Here is a 26,778-nt window from a genome sequence, read left to right as displayed (position 1 = left end):
TTTGATGAACGTTTTTTTCTCTCCTCTTCACATTAGATATTGTTTAATTTGGTTTAGATCTGTGGATTGTTTTTCAGGTTGCTGTGGTTTACAGATGCAGTCTGTTGGCTGTTCAAAGACTGGAGGAATTGAAAAGTAGTAGCATAGTATATTGATATTATGCTGAATGCACATCTTTATGTGTGTGTGTGTGTGTGAGAGAGAGAGAGAGAGAGATGGAGGGCAGAATAGTAGGGTTGGTTTTTCAAAAGCTGCTTTATTTGGGGTGGGGTGAGGAAATATATTCTGAATTCTTGAGAAGAGAGTTGGTATTTTAAGAACAATAGTGTTGATCAGATTTTTTAATTAAAAAATTAAAAAACTGAGGTAGGAGAATACCTCCTATCTTGGGTGTGAAAGAACAAAAATATAAAATGATGATGTACAAGAAATGTATCTCTAGAAATGTCCAAGAACACCAAAAACAGAAGACTTACAAATTGAGCATGTAATCCATAGTAAACATTTGATAACTGTAGTCGCAGATTTGTTGTTGTTTTGAAGTATTTTAAAAAAATATTCTTATGCTAAAATTGTCAGGGATTCCTTTTGAGGCTGTGTGTGTGTGATTCTCACAGACACACTCTCACTCTCTGAGAGTGCTTTTAACGTATTATCATGTGCTGCCTGTTCTGTGGGAACTGAGATGAGAGAGAAAAGTATATAAAATACATTGGAGTTTTGTGGCACAAACTTGCCTGTGGGTAACAAAGGGGTTAACAATGGACTTGAACATGTGCAGTATGGGAATTGTAGGCAGAAAGGATGCTGGGAGATGTCGTAAAACTCTCCTCAGCTGCTTCCTGTAATGGCCGATCTCAGGGACGTAACGGGGGATGTTTTTTTCCCTCTAGCAAAAACACGGATTTTACTGATCGACATTCCGCAGCCTGTACACCGGGAGAGCCGCCCAAAGTTATGCGTGTCTTGGGACAGGTTGCCATTGACTAAGTGGCAAAGAACATCTTCAGAAGGAGAAGATTGCTTTAGGTGCCTCGTGATCGTTGTCTCCCGTAGTGATGAAAATGTCGTGATTCTGGTTGTGCTGCTCGCTGGATGTCATGCTGCTGTTTCAGTTTTTGCTGACTCTCTTACTTTTTGTTTTTATCTTCCAGGAGGGGAAAAAATCTGCATCGCTATTAACAGGTGTGTGTGTGTGTGTGTGTGTGTATATATATATATATATATATAGTTATAGTTTGTTTAAAATACACAGGTTAGTTGATTCCTTTCTATATTCACTTGCTAGGATTTGGGCACACTAGCTCATCAGCTGGGGAAAATGATTAGCCTTGTGTTCTCTAATTTTTGCCAAAGCAGCTGCATGTTTGAAAATCACTTAGGGGCATTCCTATGTTCCAATAAATATTCAGATATTACATCTATGGGAGAAAGGAGCCTACCTGACGTAAGGGAATATGGTAAAACCTAGATCTAAAAGTCACCCTTTTAGAAGATGGTGAGACTTTGGTTGGAACAGGTGTTGCTAAAGAAGTAGGCAATATTGTGACTTGGAAAAATAATTATTCCATGAATACAGGTTAGTAGTGGCTATACTTGTTCTAATTAAAGGTGCAATCCTATGCACGTTTAGATAGGAAAAAAAGTCCTACAATTCCCAGCTTTCCTCTGTCAGCATGGCTGGCTGGGGAATGCTAGGAGTTGTAGGACTTTTTTCTGTCTAAACAAGCATAGGTTAGTACCCTAAGGCTGTTAAAAATTTAGAGTTGATTATAGGCAACCATATATTGCATTTTCCATATGAATTGCATAATAGAGCACTGAGCCTAAAGGGTTACATGTTGATTTTCATTTGGGATATGGTAAAACAGAAATTAAGTATAAATGGGCAATTTAGTTCCTCTTCCTGACCATTTCAGTTTGAGATCAGTAATGCCATAAGTGCATATACCACCCAACACCATTCCTGTACAATTCCCTTTCCTGCCCTTTGTTGCTCTTGCCTTATCTGTAATTTAGAACAGAACAACAGGCTTAATGAAAATTCAGAGTAATTGACCTAATGTTTGCAAACAATTTGTTATGAATAAAAAAAGCTTGACATCCAGATCTGAAACATATGAAGTAGGAATGAATATAATATTCCATTTTATTTTAGTTGAATTTGTTTCCGTGTGATGTGTTTTAAGATCAGGATCTAAAAAAGAATCTGTATCTGTATATCTGATGGTAGACCTAAAATAGGACGATTCAGCAGATTTATCGTCTGGTCTGCTATAGTTGTCATGGCGATTGAGTTCTATTGGAGAATAATAAGGCAATCCTGAAAGCTCTTTGATAGCTGATGCCACTTTCAAATGAGGGGGAATAAAGTTTTAGGACCTGAATCTGTTTGCTGAGTATTTTTTGGAGCATAATGTATGTTCAGGAGGGACCTGGCCAAGTTGTGAATGATAAATAACTGATGTTACTTTCTCAGCTTAAGGGAGCAATCCTATGGCCACTAGTCAGCAGCTAGACGGCCACAGGATAGGTCGGTTCCTGGGAACCAACCTCGGAGCCCACACTCTGAGGTCAGTTCCTTGAGAACCGACCTCCACCCCCTCCCGCGCTGCCTCGTAGGCAGTGTGGAATGGCCCCGCGCTCGGAAGAGGAGCATGGAGTGGCAAAAGTGGGGTGTTCCTGGGGACGTGTTGGGGCAGGGAAGTTGGAAATGCCGGTACAACACATCCTATGTGTCATCCAGCTACTGCTTCCCACGCTCCGAGGTCCCACGGCTAGACAGCCGGAATTGGCTGAAATCTAGCTGTAAATGCAGGTTGACTGAAGCACGGAGGGGACGATCCCCTCTGTGCTTCTCCTGCCCTGCATTGGATAGGCAGTCACCTCTGAGTTCGGAGATGGATGCCTATTCCGATAGGATGTGCCCTAAAAATGCTAGAAGAAAAAAATGGGTTGGATCCAGACAAACTTAGTCATGTTTAGTTGCACTGAACTCAGTGGGATAAGTTAAGCACAAATAACAACTCCATTTGATTTCAATTGGACTAAAGTGTGACTAACTTAGTCTGGATCCAACCCATAGTATCTTATGCCATTAAATATGAGTAGTCACCTAGGGAAATCTAAGGAAGTTGAAGAGGAGAATTGAGAATCATTTTGTCGCCTGTATTGTCATTCAGATCAGAAACTGATGTGGTTTTATTCTGAATACAAGCATCTATATGTTTGTCCATTAGTAATACTTATGAACCCAATAGCCAGCTGTTCAATTACAAGCTCTGATTTTGCAATCAAGACCGGAATAATAACAGAAGAAGAGAATGTAACATCAAAGGAAGAAATATTCAAATTCTTGGCAGGACAGTAAAAAGTTAATGGCTTGACTTCCATTTTCTGCCTTAGGTAATACTGTGTTTATATATATATTGGGTTGGATCCAAAGAACTATGGATGGAAGGAAAATATTTTCTAGTGGTGTTCTGCAAACACTTGTGTGAGAGGTTGAACAAGAGCTCACGCAGGTAGGTTCTATAACATTTTTTGTGCTCTGCTTGTGCAAGAGGTTATACAAGGTCCTGCACAAGAATATTTTGTATTTAGTTTCGTTTTTATTTAAGACACTTAGATGCCTCTTTTAAATTTGTAAGCAAAGCGTCCAAATTACCTAACAATAAATGCCAATAAAAACAAAATGTTAAAAACAAAAACAACTCAGATAACCACAGATTAGACAAATAACAGCAGCATCAGCAATAAAAGTAGAGAAAACCAGATAGCGCAATAATAAAACAATCTGTGCAAAAGTACTCAGATTTCAGACATGTTCACTAAAAGAGCTAAAAGGCTTGGGCAATAAAAATGAACTTAACCTGGTGCCTAAAGCTTAACAGAAATTGCACCAGGCAGACCTCTCTGGGGAGAGCATTCCATAAATGATGAGCCTCCACTGAAAAAGCCTGCTCCCCACTTGCCACCTGCTTCACCACTGATCACAGGAGTACTTTTGATAGAACTTAATGATGGGGTAGATTTATATAGTAGCAGGCAGTCCTTCAAATACCTGGGCCCCAAGCCATAAAAGCTTACACACGCAGCAGCATTTAACTGTGCCTGGAAACAAGTAGGAAACCAGACACTGTTGTTCCCCAGCAACTGGTATTCAAAGGCATGCTGAACCAGTTTACATTTCTGTGTAGTTGTCATGATTCCAGAGTCCAGCACTGATATGGACTCGGAGGCTGAAGAACCAGTGGAGCCAACAGAGGTGGCTCCAGGCCTGAGCCCCAGATGCCAGAGACCCCTGAACCTGAAATGCTGGAGACCCCTGAGCCTAGCTTGAGCATGGAACCAGCACACCCTTCTCCAAGAGCTCTGCATTCCATGGAGCCAATGTGCCAATGTTGGCAGCGCCCCTGGCATGAGCTCTTGGAGGAGCACTTAAAGCTTCCATTTTGTGAGAAGGGGTGAAGACTGGGAGGGAGCCTCTGGACTAAAGCATAAAAGGCTTCGGGCTTAGATCTTGCTGGAGCAAACTGCTCACTAGGAGCTGTCCTGGGCACTGCAACAGCTGGCCTGTCTTGCACTGAGCCCCATGACCTCACATTCAGACTGGAACACAACAGCATGTACAATGCATTGCAACGTCCAGGCTGTGTCCAGGACTGGCTCTAGCTGGCACACTAGCTTGAACTGGTCAAAGGCATTTGGAGCAAAGGCATTTCCTGCCATAGATTCCACCTGCGCATCTAAAGGAAGGGCCAGATCTAACAGCACCTCTGAACTGTGAGTTTGATCCCCATGGGAGAGTGCTGCCCAATCCATCAACAGCATATTTCTGTTCTGACAAACTACCAATAGTACCAGTTTCATTTGGATTGAGCTTCAGTTTATTGGCTCCCAGCCAGTCCATTATTGACCCCAAGCACCTGTTCGGAACATTTACCATCTCACCTTATTTCATGTAGATGTTAAATAGCATGGGGAGAAAATAGAACCCTGTGAGACCAGGCGTGTTGGACTACAACCCCTAGGATGCCCCAGCCAGGCTGGAGCATGCTGGGAGTTATAGCCCAACACACCTGCAGGGTACCAGGTTGAGGAAAGCTAGTATAGGGAAGAGGTTCCCCCAGCACCCCCTTGTGGAATTTATCTGTCAGATAGGAACAGAACCACTGAAACACGGCGCCCCTTATACCCATCTCAGAGAGACGCTCCAGAAGGGCTCCATGGTCAGTGGTATCCAAACTTGCTGAGAGACCCAGGAGAATTAGGAGACCTGTCTTTCTCCCAGTGTAGGTCATCTTAACAGAATGACTAAGGCAGTTTCAGTTCTAAATCCAGGAAATGTTGAAATGAATTCCACCATGAAATGGTAAAGATGCCTCCAATGCATGCAGAAGGGCACCTTTGGAGCCAACCAGGTATATATAGCTTTTGCAATGTATAGCTTCCATATATTTGTATGTATGGCCTGTGTTCTCTGTAATGGGCAAGTGCCACACACTATGACCTGGTTCACACCTAATGGCAAATCATGGGTTAATTAATCAGCTGGGTCGTAGGTTGTTCATGATGTTTACGGGCTAAACAAAAACGGCACCCCGATACACTCCAGACAGACTCCACAGGCAATAATATCCAAATAGGGCGATCGTAGGTTGTTATTAGAAAGCAGAAGCAACAAGCATGCAAGAAGCAGCACATTTGCTTGCTCCCACTAAATTTTGGCGATTCTTGGGTCAATTAACCCAAGATTGCTGTTACGTGCTAACAGGGTCACACTGTTCATTGGCCCTGAGTGAGCAAGCAGCAAAAGGATCAAGGCCCCTTCCATTTGTCTTGCCCTTTCCGTCTGCAAGGGTGGTGGTGGTGGCGATTCGACCCAGAGTATAGCCCTGTTCAAAAGAATTGCTCACGTGTTGAATTACATGTTCTGACAAACTACCAATAGTACCTGAGTGGGGCGGTGCCAACTAGCCCTGCCCTTGATATCATGCACACCAGCTTTTGCTTCCCTGTGATGTCTGCATATACGGTTTGAATATTTACACAGCTGTGGGGAGGAAGCCATTGAATGTACAGCTGTATGTGTGAAGGCATCCACACAATCTGAAACTCTGGTGGTGCAACATTCCATCATGTATATAAACATATGAGTGAACACAGCTGTACTTGTGAAGACTTCCTCCCTGCAGACACTTGCATTGTATGTGCTGATGTCAGAGAGCAAAGAAAGCCAACATGCACATTAGGGATCACACATTTATTCAATGTGCAGGCATTTTTTCTGAACAGGGCAGGCAAATGGGCAGTGATAACAACAGTGAGGAAGGGGGGGGCACTGAAGACACCTTGCCCAAGGACCCACCAAAACCTGGAGACTTCACTGATGAGTAGAGATGGAGTTCCCGGCAGCCCTGGGAATTATTCATGACTCTCTAATGAAGTCTATCTCACAGTTTGTATTAAGAAACACGGGTTTAGAGGAAGGCTGCTGCTGTGCCATATGCATGGGAAAGGCCCATGTATTTACTCCGGAAATAGACAACCTTTAAGGTTGCTGTACTTTTCTGTACGGTGATCCTTAAGTTTGTTTTGCCGCATAAACTGACTACGTTATGAGTTTATTTATTTATTTACAACATTTGTATACTGCTCCACATCTGAACAGATTTCAGAGTGGTGAACAGCAAGAGATAAAATGAACAAAAGATAAAAAGAATGAAAAATGACATTAAAATTATTCTTTAAAACAGAGTGCCAATAAAACCGAGACTAGTTACCAAGAAAGGTTTCCTGGAAAAGAGGAAGGCGCTGTTTTCAGGAGGCACTGAAGTGAAAGCAAGCCAGTGTTGGTGCCTGCCTGACCTCCAGAGGCAGAGAGTTCCATAGGAAGGGAGCCACCACACTGAAAGCTCTTCTCTGGTGGACTCCAGTCAGGCCATAGGTCCTTGTGGAACCACCTGGAGCATGCCCTCTGATGAGCTCAGTGATCAGACGGGTTGGAAAAAGAGAGGGTGCTCTCTCAGGTATCCTGGTCCCAGTTGTTTAGGGCTTTGTACACTAGTACCAAAACCTTAAACTTTGCCCGGTAGTGAATGGGCAGCCAGTGCAGTTCCCTCAGTAAAGGAGTTACATGCTGAAAGGGGGCAGCTCCTGGTAACAGCTGAGCTGCTGCGTTCTGCACTAACTCCAGCTTCCTGGAGCAGCCTTAGGGGCAGCCCCACATGAGTGCATTGCAGTAATCTAGTCTTGAGATTACTAGTGCCTGTATCACTGTGGCCAAGCTATCGGTTGAGCTCCACAATGAAGTTGGCACCATCTAGCAGCATGGACTTTACTGATCACATATGCATAGATAAAGCTGGAGAGTTAAATGCAAAATCTAAAAGACAGATGTAACGTTTAAATGTGAATTATCCATAACAACCTTAACATATTCCTTCTTTTCCTTTTAAATTAAACTGGCCATCTTTGCTTGACACAGTAACAGATGAAAGCCAGTACTTAAAAGTACGTGTGTGCATGCTTCAGTCTCAGTTCCACATATCCAGGTTTTCTCCTGCTTATTAACTAGAGCATTAGATGATGATTTCCTTTATCAATTTGTATGCTGACTTTTCTCCAAGGAGCTCAGGCAGTTGGCATAGACTTTTGTTGTTCAGTTGTTCAGTTGTGTCCGACTCTTCGTGACCCCATGGACCATAACACGTCAGGCCTTCCTGTCCTGCGCTCTCTCCTGGAGCGTGCTCAAGTCCATATTCATTGTATCAGTGATGCTATCTAGCCATCTCATCCTCTGCCATCCCTTTCTCCTTTTGTCTTCAGTCTTTCCCAGCATCAGGGTCTTTTCCAGAGAGTTTTCTCTTCGCATTAGGTGGCCAAAATATTGGAGCTTCAGCTTCAGTATCTGTCCTTCCAATGAGCACTCAGGGTTGATTTCCTTTAGGATGGCATAGACTAGCATCAGTATAAATTAGAAATCCAGAGACCTGATATTTCAACATAAATTTTGCTGGAGTGGATGTTGCTGCATACCATATCTCTCTTGCTATACTAAAAGTGATTTCATGATTGTACGTCTTGGTATGCTTAATTTCAGACAGCTCTGCTCCTTTCTACTATATGCTGTCATGCTTTCTGATAAAGGCCTGACATGATCTACCAAGATCGGGAGCAGAAGCCAAAATAATTGTGACAGAGAAACCAAGCAAAGATCACACATTACCTAGTTCATACTGCCCAATCTCATTATTAAACCAATATTTTAAGATCTAGTACTCAATTATATCAGAAAGGTCAAATAGCTTGATAATTTCTCATCAAGATTACACTGGATCAAGCTACCTTTTCTATCAAACGCAGAAAAATGGCATTGAATATCAAAAGGTTAATTGGTTATACTGAGATGGCCTACAACAAGTCTCAGAAAATGACCATTATTTTTTTAGATGCTAAAAAAGCATTTGACCACATAGAATGGAAACTTTTATACAGCGCACTTGATGAATTTAATCCAGGACATCAGTTTAAAACCTCAGCCTCTTTAACGTATCAGAATCTCATTGGAAGAATTTCTGTAAATGGTAATCAGATCCATTTCTGCCAAGGTGCCTGGCAGGGATGCCCTGTTTTATAGTTTGCACTTTTTTCTTGATTCTTTAGCTATGACCACTAGAGGAATAGCAGCTAAGAACCATTTGTTTTATTTAAAACACTGTGGCATAAATCCAACATCATGTGAACAGACTTCTTGTCATGCAACGGGACTTCCCTGTCCTAGCTCCATGCAGCTGATTTTTCTCCCACTTTGTTCCTCTGTTTGTGTGATTAGGTGAACAAACCATGCAGGGAGAGCTTGGTGTTATATCCAAATCTGGGATTATGGTGTGCTGCACCCAAACCAGTCAGGATTTGTAAGCCAACATAATACCCTAGTTTAAAGATGACTTACGATCCTTGCTTGTTTCGGTACAATAACCCATAATGCCAGGTTTGGACATCACACTAAGTTTTCCCTGCCTGGTTTACCCACTCATGCAAAGTGAGGGGCAAAGTGCAAGGGACTGACTCATATATATTGCAGTTTGGGAGCAATCCTATGGCCGCTAGACAGCCATAGGATATCATGTTATCTGGGAACTGACCTCCCCGCACTTCTGTGCTGTCTTGGAGGCAGCACAGAACAGCCCAGTCCTCCACACTCGCAAGAGGAGTGTGGAGTGTCCAGAAAGGGGCGTGGCTGGGGGCATTCCAGGGCGGGGAGGGCGTAGCTGCCTGTACAACACATCCTATGTGTCATACAGCAGCCTCCTTCCCCGCTCCATGCTCCCACAGCTAGACAGCTGGAATTGGCTGTCTAGCCAAAAAAGCGGGGCAGGAGAAGCGCAGAGGGAACAATCCCCTCCGTGCTTCTCCTGCCCTGCTTTGGATAGGTGGTCACCTCTGACTTCAGAGGCGGCCGCCTATCTCAATAGGATTGCACCCTTAATCACAGAATGCATGGTTTATTGTTATTTGCAAATGCACCCAATATACAATTCCGTGAAGGGGAGAAAGTTGATGCAATACTCACTTAGAAAGCAGTATGACAGCATGTACAAGAAAGGAATAGAGTTTGGTTAGCAGTTAGTATTACTGATAACTTCGGCTATTGGGCGGTATACAAATGAAATTAAATAAATAGCACCTTGAAAAAAAATTGCCATCTTCTATAAGATACAACTATTTTATGTGCGTTTTTAAAACCCTGGGCTCTATTTTAAGCTTTATTATCTTATATTCCACATCAGTTCCTTCCAGTTTGACAGCAACTCATTAATTACTCTCCTTTCCAACCACATGCACTGTGCCATTTAATTATGACAGGAAGAATAAAGCCAGTGAAGAATCACTACCCTAGCTAATACCAGAAGAAATTTGGTGGGGATTTCCTTTTGATGGACCATGAATGGGACCATGCAATGGGAATCCAACACTAAAAGGAGAAAGAAGATCATAGGAATAAGTTTCAGCAGGGAAGAGTGTTTCATTTAAACTACACTGAAAATATGGATAGGGCAAATCTGAATCAATATGTAGCATGTTGTCTCATTTTGGGATTCTAGCATGTTCCCAATCTCTAAATTCTGGCGTCTTAAAATAAAACTAGGCAGCTAAAAGGTTAGCAAATTTACTGAATGTTCGAAGCATTCAAATTACGATATCAAATAAGAATAAACTGTAAAATGATTGATTACAAAATAATGGTTACAAAGGGTGAAATCCGAGGGAATTTCCTCTCTCTTCCCCCCTGTTGCTTCCTGTGCCCCCCATCTACTCTAGAGGGTCCCCACAACCCGCCAGAGCAGAGCTTGAGGGCATGTGTGGGGGGGAATCACTCCGTTGCTGTTCCAGTGACGGAGGCTGTTTGGTTGGCAAGAATAGTTAATTAAACAACACCCGACTTAAAAAAACAATTGAGTATATAGCAAGAAGAATTCATAACTAGGACATTAACAACCAAAAAGTGACTACAAGGCTGTAGGCAAAAAATTGACTGGTTAGTTCAAATCAATGTGGCTTGGTTCACCAGTCTTTGACATATGTATGTAAACCACTTAGGGATTTTACTATATGAACTGATGTACAAGTATTACTAATAAAAAAAAAGTCATAAATTACATGAATGAGATGGACTCCCATCTTCACCTTGCATACTTTGATTCCCTCTCTTTCACAGTAAACAACAGTTTGCCTTTATATCCAGACTAGTTTGTCCTCCAAACCAGAATTGCAAACCACAGTTTGATCATGGTTTGCTGTTTGGAGGACAAGTGCAAACCATATCTTGCTGGTTAAAATGTAACAGCAAACTATAAGTTGACACATAAGTGGCTGCAGGAGGAGGCATGGCACAAGCCAAAGGATCACACACATAATGTCAAACCATGGTTACATCTGCACTGCACCTATTCGAAATTCAGCTCCACTACCTCTTGTTATTGTTGTTGCCTTATGGATTTCCACAACTGACAGAATATTCTCAAGATATAGCCTTGAGACCTAACAGTCCTATGCCTTTGCCCACCTGCCCATTAGTTCCTTTCTTCACAGTTTTTCTTATCTCTAGGCCCTTGTGTAGTTTCTCCTTAGCTCCTGCCTTTCTTCTGTCCCTCCTTTCTTATTCCTATGGCTTTATTGCCCATTATCACACAAGTTCCTGATTATCAAGCCATGCCTACTTTGTCCACTTCCTTTAGCACCATAGGCTTTTACAAACATTTAATCTGCATCCATTGAACATGCAGTGTGTGTGTGTGTGTGAGAGAGAGAGAGAGAGAGAGAGAGAGAAATCTCAGTGGCAGGCCGCACCCTAATCCTGCATACATTCAGAGGACCGCACAGACATGAGGCTGGATCTAGACTTGGTCATGTTTAAAGTAGACTAATTGAAATCAGGGGGACAAGTTTGTCATGACTAACTTAAATTAGTCTCAGTCCAACCTTGTATGTGCAGATGGGGTCTGCAGACAACAGGATTATATGGTTTCCTCGGTTTTGTCTCTCTGTCATTTTCCTCAAGCTCTTCCCCTCTAGCTATCTTTTCTTCAGGCTCCTGTTTCTTTATCCATTGCCTTTTCTTTCTTTAGGGCACAATCCTATCCAGATAGGTGGCCACCTCCTAACTCGAAGGCGACCGCCTATCCAAAGCAGGGCAGGAGAAGCACAGAGGGGATCATTCCCTCCACGCTTCTCCTGCCCTGCTTTTTCTGCTAGACAGCCAGTTGCGGGGAAGGAGGCTGCTGTATGACACATAGGTTGTGTCATACAGGCAGGTCCGTCCTCCCTGCCGTGGAACACCGCCAGCCACGCCCCTTTTCGGCCCCTCTGCGCTCCTCTTGCAAGTGCAGAGGATGGGGCTGTTTCGCGTTGCCTCCGAGGCAGTGCGGAAGTGGGGGGAGGTTGGTTCTCCAGGAACTGACCTTGGAGCACGGGCTAGGAGGTCGTTTCCTGAATAATGCGATACCCTATGGCCATCTCGCTGCTGTCTAGCAGCCATAGGATTGCTCCCTTGGCCACCTTTGCTCTGTGCGCTCTATCCCTTAGCTTCCCTACCTCCTGGTACCTCTTCCCAGACTATTGAAGTTAATAAATAACAGGTTAGATCCAGATGTTGCCTTTTGTCGATGAAAGGTCTCCTTCCATCCATGGAAAGGTTCTGATCTAGTGGAGGAATCCTGCTGGCAATACGGGGAAGGAGGTGATTTTTTTTTTTATCATGCCCTCCTCCCCCTGCAGCCCTGATGTTTCCTTAGGTTGAGGGACCCTCTGGAACAAGTGTGGGAGGTATTGCCAAAGTAGGGGGGAAATTGGCAAAAAAATAGCTTTTCCTTTCTTTTGCCTAAGTCTGTATTCTTCCTCTCTTCTCATTTTTAACTCTCTTGCTCCTTCCTTTTATACAGAACTTCCTCATAGTCAAGAACGGTAGACCTAAGGAAATGAAGTGTAAGTAACATTATTTTCTTAGTACACTACTTCCCTGCACTTGTAGAGTAGCACATATTTTGCCTCTTCAAAAATATTAAGAGTGCAACTCAGAAGTAAGTCCCATTGAGTTCAGTTTAATGCCCAGGGTATAGGATTTCAGACAAAGCCAGCAAAAACTAGCTAAGACGATAGATAATGGGATGCTATGTATTGGGCAAGCAGTAAGCAGTTAGGGAGGTCTGGCCTTCTGCCCAAGTCATACACTGTAATACTCCAAAGGACCCTTCTATTCTTTTATTGGTTTCTTTGTCCTTTTTGGGTGCACATATACCTAGAAGACTCATTGAACTCGATGGAACTTATTTTACTTAGCTTACTCCCAAGTAGACATGTGTGGGATCTCAGTCTGTATAAGCAGAGGTTTAACAGACATCTTAATGGATAGTATGCTATCATTTGAATTCTAAGGAAAGATAAAGTCAGGACTCTTCAGTATACATAGAAATAATCCTGGACATCAGTGTACACAGAAAAGTTTAAGATATGAAAATGTAATTGTGCTTAGTGTTGTTACTGTATCTTGTCTTTTCAATAAATGGTCAGTAATATATTTGCTTGAATCTATTTTTGTCAAACTCATGTAAGACTCCTCTCACTCTTGTTCAGTCTTCACTGCTCACTCTCTCAAACTCACATGAAAAACCTCAGCCTGCCTAAGTAGCCATAGCATAGAACAGCAGTTGGCAACTTCTGGCCCTCCAGATGTTTTTGTCCTGCTGTGGCTGGATCAGGCTTAGCATTAGAGCAAACTAAGGGTCAAGTCAGTAAATAAGCAAGAGGCAAGAGCACAGTCAAGAAGGAGAATTCCAAGAGAAGGGCCTGAGGCATGGCCAAGGTCAAAGCACAGCTAAACAGTCCAATACAAAGACAGTCCCAAGAGCAGAGTCAAGCAGGGATTGAAAGGTCAGCAGAACAGAGGATCAGTCAGGGATACAAGGCACTGGAGGTAATAGAATAATGTTGTTCCAGTAGTGACTAGACTGGAACTGAAGGTTTATGTAGCCTTAGCTCCCAGAGCCCCACCCAGGGCTCAGCTGCAGTTCATCACAAGCCCTCTAGCAAAAATTATACTCGTGAGGGCCTTGCTCATGAGGACTCCTTTACTCATGAGAGCTCCTTTGTAAATGAGCACTCCTCATAGGTATTTCTATGGCCTGCCTCTTGAGATGACAATGCTTTTGGGGGCTCAGCTTCTGCCTCAGAGGTGGAGTCCCTGCTTCTCATGGAGATAGACCTGCAGCCATCTCCCCCAAGGGCCCAAGCTCCACCTGGTCTTCTGACATGGGCTGTTCCTCATCCCTGGGAGTTCTGGCTTCTCCTCTGAGAAGGATTCCTCCATTGGGGGTATGACAGTTTTTGTCACCAGTTCCCATCACTGACTAGGTTGGCTAGGGCTGATGGGAGTTGGACAGCTGCAAGTTGCTCACCTCTCGTGTAGAAGCACATGTACAAGTAGCCATAGGAGAAGCACATGCACAGCTGGAGAGATTTTGAAACCTTTTCCTGTAGCCAGTCACCTGGCTGATTAAGCAAGCCACTTTTCTGTTTAAAACCAGCTTGTCTTTTCAGCTGGGTGATTGGCTGAATTAAAATCATTAAAAACAAAACAAAACACTTCTCTTTCTCCCCTGTGGGAAAGGAGGGCAGTGTCAGGGGTGTTTCTGAGCATAGGGAGTGGGATAGCAGTTCAGCTTCTGAAGGAGAACCACCAGACATGGGGGAGGTGTTTTCCCAGGCTAGTCCAGACATGACTGGGCTGGCTTCTCAAGTTACAAACGTCCAGCTGGCTGAGGATGAGAGTCCCTCTTCACACACCCCTGTGAGAGACAGCGAACAGAAGGAGGCAGGGGTTGGGGAGTCTGATCTAATAGATGCCAGACGCAGGCGCAGAGCAAAGAGAGAGAAGGCAGGGGTGGAACTTAGATGGTCTACCCGATTGGCCTTGTGTGAAAAGCTGCGCTCAGAGGCCTCATGAGAGAGAGGAGCCTCCCGCCCCTTAAGTTAGGCTAGTGAGACCACCTTCCTCTTCAAACGGCAGGCAACTCTCATAACTTCCTTTTGAATTCCTCTGAAGGCATTCCTTTGTCGACTGAGAGTCACTGAGAATTTGCATCTGTATGACCCTGTGAAGTGATGGATTAAAAGCTGTAGACTGAAGCCTCTCTCTGTGTTTTCGGTGTTGAAATAAAGTGGGGGCTAAAGGAATCCTGACAGAGACCTTCCTGGTGCTCAAATAAAACACACTTGATGTCTAAATGTAGGGTTGCTGTGGTCAGAAAATGTGGCTGCAGACATGTTTGACTGGCCTAGATCTTAATGAGTTGGGCTATGGTTCCTGAGAAGCTATAGTGTGGGAGCTAAGCAAATCAGATTCTAAGGCAGCTGGGAGAGAGACAAGAAGAGAAACAAGAAGGAGAGGGAGAGGAGGATTACAAGATTATGAAGGAGAAAGAGCTCACAGTGGATAGTCCTGGCAAAAAGTTACTGTGGCTAAAGGGGAAGGTATGTTGGGACAGCTAAACATGTACAAGCACACTCACACCAGTTTCTAGCGTCCTGTGTGCTACCTCTTACTTTTGCTTGTTTCCTCTTTGGAGGAACTCGTGATGGACCACCAGAATCACAAAGTCTTCAGATCACATTGTGTGGCAACTGGAATGGGCACAAAGCTTAAAGAGGAAACAAGGGAGATTATGGGAGGCTGGCTGAAATCCTTTCCAGTGGTTCACTAAAGTGGCTGCGCTTCTGACCACAAAGCCAGGTTAAAAGACAAATCTAATCTTTCTCAGTACTCATGCAAGCACATGGCAGAAAAGTGGGTAAAAGAGGTGGAGGGTACAATCTGTAGGGACTTCATAAGACAGGGCAGAATCTAAAGATACCATTCCAGGGGTGCGGAGGAGTTTCTACGGCTACTGGTCAGAGAGGAGCCTTGGGCAAGACTTCGAGGTGTTGAGTTACGGGGAAAGGGTTGATGAGGCTCTCTGGCAAGGTCCCAGATTCCGTGGGTTGGACCAGAGTTATTTCAGCAAGAGGCGAGAGGTCAAGCCAACGAGACCCATGGATGCCAGGAACTGTTAAGGACTGCCAGGAAGTGAAAGCACCTCTGCAGAAGCATCTTGAGAGGGTGTGGGAATAGACTTGGAGTCTGATGAGGAAGAAGGCAAAGCAGTGGTGGAGTTACCAAGGTTTCAGGAGATAGAGCAGAGACACAGTGGAAGAGGAATCTTCCGTCAGTTAATCAGTTGGTTCAAAGCCAAACAGAAATGTCTCTATCTGTGGGAATACAAGATCTTATGGGGAAGGAGGAGTTGGGAGTAAGAGACACCAGAATTAGACATCAGGTCAAGAGGGAGGAGCAAGTTTGAGAAGTAAGGTGTTCTACAAAGTTGGCCCATCAAAAGACGTCCCTAGGGAAGACCCTCCCTGTGGGCGGGACTAGAAAAGCCACTCAGGTTTTGTACTGCAGGCTCATGCCAGTTTTGTTGCAACTTTCATAGCAATAGTGCATCCATCAAAGGGATATTCAGGTAGTCTATCCAGTATTGTGCAAAGCTAATTAGAGATCTTAGCTCTAGGTTGCTGGAAGCTGAGAAAGTCTGTAACCTGAAATGCTGTTCATCTGGCTGATTCGCATAATTGCTATTTACTAAGAGATCAACTTCTGGTTTGGCACTCGACAGGAACCAGGGCAAACCATGAATGAGGACTTAAAAGTCAAGAGTTTTAAAAGTATTTTTAAACAAAGCCAACCAAAAGGGGACCAATACCCTGGCCATGATTAATATTAGCCATAACAGTTGGACTTCCCTGCCAAATCTAATCAAAATGGAGTCTTCCTAGACTGCTCCACCCAGGGTTTGAGATCTCTGCGGGTCATCATACTTCTCAGTAGTTATGCAACACATTGGGATTATGCAACTCTTTCCTGGAGTGAATTCTTCTGATTAATGTGCCCTAATCCCATTGTGAGGCAGTCAATTTTAGTGTAGCTAATTAGGTTATTTTGCTGAATCTTGTACTATGTGTGTGACCAGAAATTCCTGACCTATGAGGCAATCACTTGCTGGACCTCCTTGCCGATTCCAGCTAGAACTTGTCACCTCTCCATCCTTTTTTTTCCACATGGAACCAGACTGTGTTTCTTCGAGCAACATCACACAGTATCACAAATAATGTTGGGGAGAAGTGGCTCTCATAGTCTATGGGGTGGGGGGAGCACTGAATGTGGACAAAATTTTAACAAGTGATTGAAAGTGCTTTCCACTCAGAAATGATAGCTGATTAACATATCCAAAATCAAAGCACAGGAACACCCTCAAATTTGTATTTTACTTTCAAACACTTCTGTTACAATTTTGCCCACATCAAACTATATTTTTCCTAGACCATCAGACTCCTATACCTGACAGCCTGCCAACAGGTAAGGCTCCATTTTTATATACTTCATGTGCTCTGCTGTGGTGCAATTACGTTGCCTCTTAGTGTAGCTAAACTGGTATAAGGAGATCATTTATTCAACACCTGAAATCAGGATAAGCTTGCAACCTCATTAATTACCGCACTGGGAATGGCTTGTACAGACAGAGCTGATCTCTGAAGGGTAGGCTAAACCACCCAGCGTGGGTGTTCATGAATTCAACAAGCCCACAGCTTGTTTGGTAGCCTGCTACTTCTTCCTATTCCCAATGAAACCTATGGAACAGGAAGAGGACCGTAAATGTTATGGAATCTACAGACTACAGCCCTGTAGGATTGCTAGCCACAGACTTTGTAGTCACTGCCATTGAATTGAGTTAGACTGCAAACTGCTTGGAACAGAATTAGTGTCACTGTATCTGGATAAACCTCCATATAAACCGTATTAAACAATCTGAACTTTTAAACTAGTTTTGAGCTACAAATGTAAACTAGTTAAACTAGTTTTGAGCTACATATTGTAGAGTTGGAAAAGGTGCAGAAAAGAGCAACCGAAATTATCAAGGGACTGGAGCAACTCCCTTACAACATGTGGGACTATTTAGCTTAGAAAAAAGGTGACTATGGGGAGACATAATAGGGTGTACAAAATTATGGATGGTGTGGAGAAAGTGAATAGAGAGACATTTTCCTCCCTCATAATACTAGAACCCAGAGTCATCCCATGAAGCTGATTGGTGAGAGATTCAGGACAGATAAAAGGAAGGACTTCTTCACATAGTCAAACTATGGAATTTGCTACCACAAGATCTAGTGATGGCCTTTAAGAGGGGGTTAGACAAATACTTGTAGGAGAAGGCTATCGGGGGCAACTAGTCCTGAAATCCTGATGGCTATATATTACCTCCAGTATCGGAGGCAGTTGCTGGGGAATTCAAGTGGGAGGGTGCTATTGCACTCATGTCCTACTTGTGGGCCACCACAGGCAACTGGAACAGAATGCTGGACTAGATCGTCCCTTGATCAGACGCGACATGGTTGTTCTTATAGCAGTATTCAAACAAGCACAAACCACAAGCATAATGGTACTGGTAAATGGCTGCTCTTCTAAATAACAAAACCTGAGCTATTTAAATCCACAAATGCATACTGTGTTTTTACAGAAAATCAGAACTGTTTGTCAAAGTTGGTGGCAATAAGGAGCCCCCTCATACAGGACTGAACATGACATTGAGGTCTGGAAGTTTATACATCAGTTCTAAATAGGCTGTCATAGGAACAGCTCCTGCAATAATTGCAGCAACTGATTGCCTACTCACATGAGCACTGAGCCAGGCTACACATTTTACTCACCACGCGACAGCAGCCCAGCCCTGCTGGTTGAGATTTTGGAAGACTCCTGCACCTTCAGGCAGAGCAAATGGAGGGAAGCACAACTGCACACACACAGGGAAGGAACAACCACCAACTGCCTTTCTCCATCTGCTTATTGTTCCTGCTCTTCCCTCTCCTAACTCCTTGGGAGACCTAATTACTAATGAGAGAAGTAAACAGATAAACAATGGATGGAGAAAGATGTCCAGCATCTCCTCTGTGTTCGTGTGTACATGTGTGTGCATGTGTGCGCGCGTGCATGTGTGTGTGTGTGCGCGCAATATGCCTTCCAATTTTCTCTGTCTGTAGACAGGAAATTCTGAACAGTCAAAATTGCAATGCTCTCATGTAGCGAGTGTAATATGGAGCCTGGCTCACAAAGCAATCTCTTCACCCGCTTTCTCCTGCATTTTTTGCATCATGTTTCCTGCTCTCTGCCTTACTCCTCTTTTTACGCTATCCATCAAAGTTCTGCCTCTCCCATTTCTAGTGGAATGCACTGCAGGAGTGGAAAGACCATATATTTGGCACAACATGGTCTCAGATGTTACTGTGTAGGTCAACGTTGTAGTTAAGTGACTTCTACTATTTTTTGGATAATTTGTCCAACTCTGCACTCTGTTTACTACCAAGGATAAGGTGTGTCCTTGAATCCAGCTGCCTGAAAAAGGCGAGATACAGCATATGTTCTAACAGTTCTCCACAAACAACTGGGTTCACAGCCACAGAGTAAGGAATCATAAAGTAAAACCCCCCAAACTTCATATATGTTGTCTGTGTGTGTGTGCTGTTGGTTTATATGTTTTATGTAAATGGTTTTACACGTTGTATAATGTATTTTTAATGGTTTTTAATCCTTCTAAACTGCTGAGAGAGCTTCAACTATGGGGCAGTATAGAAATGTAATTAATAATAATAATATTATAATGCTGGGGCTGAGTTGTAAGCTACCATCTGCATCCACAGGTTACGGATAGTGGAATGACCATCAGATATGATGGTTAGCTGTGATATAAGCAGATATTTCTGATGAATAAGCAGTCGCAGACAATTCAATGGCAACAATAACAGGACGTAGTGGGTAGCCCTTGGGAAAGGCTACCTCAGGAAATGCTACAAGTCCAAAGATGTTGTTGCAATGTGGCAAGTTATGCCACCCCTAAATAAGCATACCCCTGACACAGAATAGCAGCTGGTGAGGTGAAGAAACGGTTTTGGGACGGCTCAGCTGAAGAAATCATGGGCATTAGTCAAGTAGTGGCTATAGTGGTCATGATACAGCGATGAGGAAGGCAGTGTTAACCACTTCATTAAATATTGCTAGTATAATCATTATGGCTAGAATGTGTAACAAAACGGTCCTCAGTCCGTGGCAGACCTTAAATAGTCAGAGGGTGCTACGAATCCCCAAGTATACACTCAAAATAGCTACATGGAATGTGCAAAGCACATTCCAGGCTGGAAAACTAGATAATGTTGTCGTCGAAATGCAAAGATTACATATAGACTTCTTAGGAGTCAGCGATGTTCAATGGCCAGGAAATGTAGAATGCCCCCTTTTGATAACGTATTAATTAATGTATTATGCAGAAGAAATGACAAGAATCATAGATATGGAGTAGCAGTAGTGGTACATGAAGAAATTAAAGGATCGATTTTGAATGTTGTGAGATACTCTGAGAGATTAATGATACAGCTGAAGTCCCAAGTCAGTAAAATGAATATAATTCAAATATGTGCCCCTACAGCAGATAAAAGTGATGATGAAATTGATGACTTTTATGATCAAATAAATGAGGTTCTTAAAATAACTAAGAAACATGACATCAATATAATTTTAGGAGATTTTAATGCAAAAGTAGCGGAAGGAAAAGTCGGTGAGTATGGTGGGGCATACGGACGCATTAGGTAACAGAAATGATAGAGAGGAAAAGCCGATAGAGCTTTGTCAAATGAAGAATCTGGTTATAACAAATACATGGTTTAAACTTCCAAAAAGAAGACTATATACATGGATATCACTTAGACATACATAAGAGAATATAATCAGAAATCAAATTGATTTTATCATCATTAATAAAAGATATAGAAATGCCATTAAGTTAGTAAAAACATATCCAGGCAGTGATGTAAAATCAGATCAAAAGCCATTTGTTGCAGTTTTTAATATAAGATTAAAGAAATTAAGAAAGAAAATAACCTAAATCAATATGCTTAGACTGAAACAAAAGAAGAGTTGAAGAGAAAAATAAAGGAGAATTTACAAAATAGTAACAGCAACAATGAAATCTACTTAAATGTCAATGAAAGGTGGAATGAAATAAAATAAGCTATATTGAAAGCAAGTAAGACCAATTTTAAAAAGAATAGATTTAAAGGAAAACAAAAATGGACGACCTCTGAGATCCTGGCTTTGATGGAAGAAAGTATAAAATATAAGGGACGTGATACGATGAAATATAATGACATACATAAAATAACAAAGTATAAGATCATAGAAGCAAAAGAGAAATTTATTGTAGACAGATGTAAAGAAACTGAAGGACTAGAAAGCAAGCATGACACATTTGGGTTACATAAAAAAGTGAAGGAAGTGACAGCTGTAGGGAAAAAGAAACTGTCTGGTTTACTAAAAAGTAAACACAGAACAATTATAGTATTATTATGACAAAATTATCACAAAAACTTAAGAGATGGGAAGAATACATTAAGGAATTATTTGATGATATGAGACCAGAGATGAACAAAGAGGGTGGAGTTAGACATGGACCTGATATTATGTGTGAGGACATAGAATATGCTATAAGGAATATAAAGAAAAAAACGGCTGTTGGCCCTGATGGGATACCAGTTGAACTACTCAAGTTAATTGAAGGGGATGAAATACAACTCTTGGTACATTCATATAATACTATCTATAAAACTGATGTCATACCAAGAGAATGGCTTAAATCAACATTCATAGTATTGCCCCAAAAGGACAATGCTAAAGAATGTTCCGAATACAGAACAATCAGCCTTATGTGCCATGGATTAAAAATATTTCTTAAAATTATTCACAATCAAATGTCTACAAAATTAGAATTGTATATAAGTGAAATGCAGTTTGGATTTAGAAGCAGGATGGGAACAAGAGAAGCATTATTTGGAGTTAACATCTTAATTCAAAGATGTCTTGATAGGGATAAAGACATATACATGGGATTTATTGATTATGAGAAGGCATTTGATAAAGTTCATCACAAGCGATTGATTGACATACTGAGAAATACCGATATTGATACTCAAGAGATTTGGATTATAGAAAATTTGTATTGGACTCAAACAGCCTCAGTTCATATAGATGGAGCGTTATCTGAAGAATTCAGATTCAAAGAAGAATAAGACAACGCTGTGTCCTATCACCTATGCTGTTCAATTTATATTCTGAAACTATATTTAATGAAGCACTTGCCGAACAAATGGCTGGCATAAACATCAACGGAAAAATAATTAACACAGTTCGATATGCTTATGACACCATAATAATGACAGATAATATATCCAACTTATAAAAAGTACTAGGTTGGATTAATACAGTAAGTAATGTGTATGGCTTCAAAATAAATATCAAGAAAACAAAATATATGATGATAAGCAAAAAAACTTTTACTGCATTTAATATTATGATAAATAATGTGCTAATTGAGCAAGTCACAAAATACAAATACCTAGGAACTTGGCTCAATGAAAGAAATGAACAAATAAAAGAGTGGAGATTGCAAAAACAGCGTTTGTTAAAATGAAACCATTGTTATGTAATTGGGACCTAAATCTTGCAGTAAGGATTCAGATGGTAAGATGCTACATGCTCAATATTATTCTACAGAATGGAGGTTTGGACACTTAAAAAGAACAATCTGAGGAAATTCAAAATGTGGATATACCAATGCATGCTGAAAACACCGTGGACTGATCGAGTAACACATGAGAATGTACTGTACAGAGTAAACAAACAGAATTGGTAAAGACCATCAAAAGAAGAAAGTTACAATATCTTGGTCATATTATCCGAGGTGAAAAATATGCCATACTCTAACTCATTATACAAGGTAAAAGGGAAGGAAAAAGATCAATAGGAAAAAGACAAACATCATAGTTAAAGAATCTTCTGACGGAATGGTTCAGCTGTACTTCTATACAACTGTTCAGAGCAGCAGCGTCAAAAGCAAAAATAGCTGTAATGATAACTAACCTCTGATAGGAGAGGGCACCTTAATAATAATAATAATTATTATTATTATTATTATTTTCCTTTGAAAGGAATCAGAAAGTATATATAGAGATTTTGTTGTTCAGTCGTTAAGTCGTGTCCGACTCTTCGTGACCCCATGGACCATAGCACACCAGGCCCTCCTGTCTTCCGCTCTTTCCCGGAGTGTGCTGAAGTTCATATTCATTGCATCGGTGATGCTATCTAGCCATCTCATCCTCTGCTGTCCCCTTCTCCTTTTGCCTTCAATCCTTCCCAGTATCAGGGTCTTTTCCAGGGAGTTTTCTCTTCGCATTAAGTGGCCAAAATATTGGAGCTTCAGCTTCAGTATCTGTCCTTCCAATGAGCAGTCAGGGTTGATTTCCTTTAGGATGGACTGATTTGACCTCCTTGCAGTCCAGGAGACTCGTAAGAGTCTTCTCCTGCACCACAGTTCGAAAGCATCAATTCTTTGGTGTTCAGCCTTCCTTATAGTCCAGCTCTCACAGCCATACGTTGCTACTGGGAAAACCATAGCTTTGATTATGTGGACCTTTGATTATGCGGACCTTGCGGCAAGGTGATGTCTCTGCTTCTTACTATACTGTCTAGGTTTGCCATAGCTTTCCTCCCAAGGAGCAAGCGTCTTTTAATTTCATGGCTACAGTCATCGTCTGCGGTGATCTTGGAGCCCAAGAAAGTAAAATCTGTCACTGCTTCCATTTCTTCCCCTTCTATATGCCAGGAAGTGATGGGGCCAGATGCCATGATCTTTGTTTTTTTAATGTTGAGTTTAAACCAGCTTTTGCACTCTCCACTTTCACCCTCAAAAAGAGGCTCTTTAGATCCTCTTCGCTTTCTGCCATTAGGGTGGTATCGTCTGCGTATTGGAGGTTGTTGATAATTCTTCCGGCAATCTTAATTCCGACCTGTGATTCATCCAACCTGGCGTTTCTCATGATGTACTCTGCATATAAGTTAAATAAGCAGGGTGACAATATGCAGCCTTGTCGTACTCCTTTCCCAATTTGGAACCAATCGGTTGTTCCATGTCTGGTTCTTACTGTTGCTTCTTGACCCTCGTACAAGTTTCTCAGGAGACAGGTAAGGTGGTCTGGTACTCCCATCTCTTTCAGAATTTGCCACAGTTTGTTGTGATCCACACAATCAAAGGCCTTCGCATAGTCAATGAAGCAGAAATAGACGTTTTTCTGGAATTCTCTTGCTTTCTCCATGATCCAGTGAATGTTGGCGATTTGATCTCTAGTTCCTCTGCCTCTTTGGAACCCAGCTTGTACTTCCGGTAGTTCTCGGTTCACATACTGCTGAAGCCTAGCTTGTAGGATTTTGAGCATAACCTTGCTGGCATGTGAAATGAGCGCAATTGTACGAAAGCTTGAACACTCTTTGGCGTTGCCCTTCTTTGGAATTGGAATGTAAACTGACCTTTTCCAGTCTTGTGGCCACTGTTGAGTGTTCCAAATTTGTTGGCATATTGAGTGCAGCACTTTAACAGCATGATCTTTTAGCATTTGAAATAGCTCAGCTGGAATACTGTCATCTCTGCTAGCTTTGTTGTTACTAATGCTTCCTAAGGCCCACTTGACTTTACTCTCAAGGATGTCCGGCTCAAGTTCAGTGACCGCACTCTCATGGCTATCAGGGACATTCAGATCTTTCCTGTATAGTTCTTCTGTGTATTCTTTCCACCTCCTCTTAATCTCATCTGCTTCTGTTAGGTCCCTGCCTTCTGTCCTTTATCATGCCCGTCTTTGCACAAAATGTTCCCTTGATATCTCCGATTTTCTTGAAAAGATCTCTAGTCTTTCCCATTCTGTTGTTTTCCTCGATTTATTTGCATTGTTCATTTAAGAAGGCCTTCTTGTCTCTCCTTGCTATTCTCTGGAACTCAGTTGGATATATCTTCCCCTTTCTCCCTTGCTTTTCGCTTCCCTTCTTTCCTCAGCTACTTGTAAAGCCTCATCAGACGGCCACTTTGCTTTCTTGCATTTCTTTTTTTTGGGATGGATTTAGGGATGGCAGAGAATTCCGCCATGGATCTCGGTGAGGCCGAATGCCAGTGCATTCGGCCCCCCAAACTCCGTGGCGGAATGGCCTGCCCCCCCGCCCGCCCCCCCCCGCGGATCCCCCCCAGGATGAAACTTACCTGGGGCGGATATTCCGGGCAGCGGCGGCCGGTCTTCCGAGCGGCTGCCGCCACCATTTCCAGTGTTAAAAAAAAAAAAGACGTGATAGGCTACGTAAAGATTTATGTAGCCTATCACGGCTGACTACAGGGACGCAAACGTCGGCGGCTACAGCCGCCGCCATTTGCGTCCCTGCTAGCCAGCGGCCGGATGTCTGGCTGCTGGCGGCTCCGCGGAATCCCCGCGGAGCAGAGCCGGCCGGCCAGGATCCCGAAGGGAGGGACGGAGCGCCCCCCCCCAGCGGAACCCGGTGGAGCCAGGTAAGGTTAATTTTGTACATCCCTAGATGGATTTAGTTGCTGCCTCCTGAACAATGTTACGGACCTCCATCCGTAGTTCCTCAGGCACTCTGTCTATCAGGTCTAATCCCTTAAATCTATTCCTCACCTCCACTGTATATTCATAAGGGATATGATTTAGGTCATCTTTGGATGGTTTAGTGGTTTTCCCTATGTTCTTCAATTTAAGCCAAAATTTTGCGATAAGAAGCTCATGATCTGAGCCACAGTCAGCTCCAAGTCTTGTTTTTACTGACTGTATAGAGCTTCTCCATCTTTGGCTGCAAAGTACATAATCAGTCTGATTTCGATATTGACCCATCTGGTGATGTCCATGTGTAGAGTCGCCTCTTGTGCTATTGGAAAAGAGTGTTTGCTATGATCAGTGTGTTCTCTTGGCAAAACTCTATTAGCCTTTATCCTGCTTCATTTCGTACACCAAGGCCATGCTTGCCTGTTATCCCGGGGATTTTTTGATTTCCTACTTTAGCATTCCAATCCCCTATGATGAAAAGGACATCTTTTTGGGGGGTTAGTTGTAGAAGGTGTTGTAGGTCTTCATAGAACCGATCAACCTCAGCATCTTTGGCCTCAGTGCTTCGGGCATAGACTGGAATTACTGTGGTGTTGAATGGTTTGCCTTGGATTCGTACTGAGATCATTCTGTCGTTTTTGAGATTGTACCCCACTACTGCTTTTCCCACCCTTTTATTGACTATGAGTGCTACTCCATTTCTTCTAAGGGATTCTTGCCCACAGTAGTAGATATAATGGTCACCTGAATTAAATTCGCCTATGCTTGTCCATTTTAGTTCGCTGATTCCCAAGATGTCGATGTTCAATCTTGCCATCTCATGCTTGACCACCTCCAGCTTACCTTGATTCATTGATCTTACATTCCAGGTTCCTAAACAATATTGTTCTTTACAGCATTGGATTTTCTTTTCACGAACAGACACATCCACAGCTGAGTGTCCTTTCGGCTTTGGCCCAGCCGCTTCACTCTTTCTGGCGCTACTTGGAAATACCCTGTGCTCTTCCCCAGTAGTATATTGGACACCTTCCGACCTGAGGGGCTCATCTTCTGGCGTCATATCTTTTAGCGTTGTGATACGTTCCATGGGATTTTCTTGGCAAGAATACTGGAGTGGGTTGCTAGCCATTTCCGTCTCCAGTGGAGCACATTTTGTCAGAACTCTTCACCATGACCTGTCCATTTTGGGTGGCCCTGCATGGCATAGTTTATGGCTTCACTGAGTTACGCAAGCCCCTTCGCCACCACAGGGCAGTGATCCATGAAGGGAGTGGACTATATCCATGATAGTATATAGATACTATAGAGTAAAATGAGGCCTGGAAGAAATCAAGTTTAGCTCCTTGAAATGGGGGCAATATCAAAGCCGCACTATTTTTGTATTTATAGTGGCAGTAAATTCATTCTTAATTCTTGGTGCATCCTATTTATTCAAGTTTTATGTATGCTTTTCTTTGCTAGACTGTACCTTTTTTATTAGCTCTAATATATATGTATATATTATGTTGACTGAATTGAATTCATATGTCTTGACATTTAATTATTTGCTGCTCATTGCTGTTTCTTAATGTTTGCTATGTATAATAAATAAAAATACATGTACAGCAGAGTCACATTTCTCATATTCATCCAGGTTCACTGCTTTGGTTTTTAGAGATCATTTGTATAAGTAACGAGGGGCTTTGAATAAATTGACAACATCTG

At 42.5% G+C, this 26,778-nt stretch overlaps 1 long non-coding RNA gene across 3 annotated transcripts; it reads left to right on the top strand.

Annotated features, from left to right (window-relative positions):
* The first annotated feature begins 837 nt into the window (after positions 1-837).
* Positions 838-26,778, top strand: LOC146357558 (uncharacterized). Of its 3 annotated transcripts, XR_014790343.1 has the most exons (6): positions 845-1,029; positions 1,155-1,185; positions 3,406-3,524; positions 12,447-12,489; positions 16,919-16,954; positions 25,996-26,682. It is a non-coding gene; the product is annotated as an uncharacterized LOC146357558 (long non-coding RNA). The 3 variants fall into 3 exon arrangements; XR_014790345.1 differs by lacking the exon at positions 16,919-16,954 and having other exon boundaries at positions 838-1,029; positions 25,996-26,778; XR_014790344.1 differs by lacking the exons at positions 3,406-3,524; positions 16,919-16,954; positions 25,996-26,682 and having other exon boundaries at positions 838-1,029; positions 12,447-12,526.

Source organism: Heloderma suspectum, chromosome 1 (genome assembly GCF_057233095.1).
Source record: "Heloderma suspectum isolate Gila_16-S chromosome 1, 16-S_ref, whole genome shotgun sequence".
Taxonomy (NCBI): domain Eukaryota; kingdom Metazoa; phylum Chordata; class Lepidosauria; order Squamata; family Helodermatidae; genus Heloderma; species Heloderma suspectum.
Note: the sequence above shows the minus strand (reverse complement) of the source record. Positions and strands in the feature narration are given on the sequence as shown.